Here is a 1,300-nt window from a genome sequence, read left to right as displayed (position 1 = left end):
GGGTGACATCCACACATTGTGGTGACTGTAGGATGGGGTGACATCCATATGTCAGTGACACGGGGACAAAGTGACATCCATGCATCATAGTGACCATAGGTTGGGATGACATCTATCCATTAGTGACATGGGGACAGGGTGACGTTGGTATACGGATGGAGTGATGGCCGTGGGCACAGGGTGACAACGAAGACACAGCTACGGGGCTGGGGACACGCTGATGGTTGGCATTTTGTCCCCTGTGCCTCCTGCAGTCATCTTCCCAAACGTCTCCACCCAGGCGCGTCGGGCCAATCCTCATTTTCTCCTCAAAATTAAGAAGCAAAAGGGGAAAAAAGTAATTTTTCACCCAATGCCAATGACCAAGCGGGGAACAAGGCAGACTTTGGGCCACGTCTGAGTGGCACTTTAATGGGGCCACGCTGAAAGGCAGCCCTGTGTTCGCCGTATGGGGACACCGCGTTTTTACGGCCCCGTGCAGTCAGGGCTCACATTTGTCGAACAAACAGAGGTTCTGTCTTGGGTTTAATAGAGCCGGTCCTCCAGACAGCAGCAGAAAGTGCCAGTTCTGATGGAGAGAGACTAATGAGCCCTTCGAAATGGTTTGTACGGGAGCAGAGAAGTGAAGAAAGAAAAAAAAGAAAACCCACCCCAAACGCACTCGCTGCCAAGGAAAATACGCTTACCTAGTAAAGCATGAGTAATAAGTGGCACTTTTTACAGTGCAAAGATATAACTTTTCATGAAAATACCAAATAAGGCTCCGTGCAAAAGGTGGACGGCCGTTTTATTGAGGTTTTTTCTCTTTTTCCCCCCCTCCTCCCCCCGTTTTGCTGGTGCCTGTTTACGGGTTCCCAGCGCCCCCGGCGCAGCCCGGCTCCTTCGCTGTGCGACAAAATGAGGAGGGAATGGAAAAACAGGAGCCGCCGTGCTCTGAGACTTTCTATTTTTAACAGGTTAAAAATAGCCACTTTTCAGCCACCAGCCCAGGAAGAGCTGGGGTGAAGCTGTGCAGCGGGATGTCGGGAGTAAACAAGTGTCAGGACAGCTCTCGGAGATGGGACATCGCAGGCCACCGGGTGCCGTGGATGCGGCCGCTGTCACCTCCACCAAAGGGCTGCAGGGTTCAGTGCCAGCGGGGTGCTCAGCACTGATTGGGATGCTCAGCTCTCAAGAAGGATGCTTGGCACTAAGTGGGTGCTCTGTCCCCAGGGAAGATGCTCAGCATCACGGTGGGATGGTCAACGTCCAAGCAAGGTGCTGAGCACTGAGGCTGGGGGATGCTGAGACCCAAGAGAGG

The sequence above is a fragment of the Lagopus leucura genome, unplaced genomic scaffold (genome assembly GCF_019238085.1).
Source record: "Lagopus leucura isolate 7727_CA_CO unplaced genomic scaffold, USGS_WTPT01 210-3_obj-0_obj, whole genome shotgun sequence".
NCBI lineage: Eukaryota > Metazoa > Chordata > Aves > Galliformes > Phasianidae > Lagopus > Lagopus leucura.
This window is presented reverse-complemented; position numbering follows the sequence as displayed.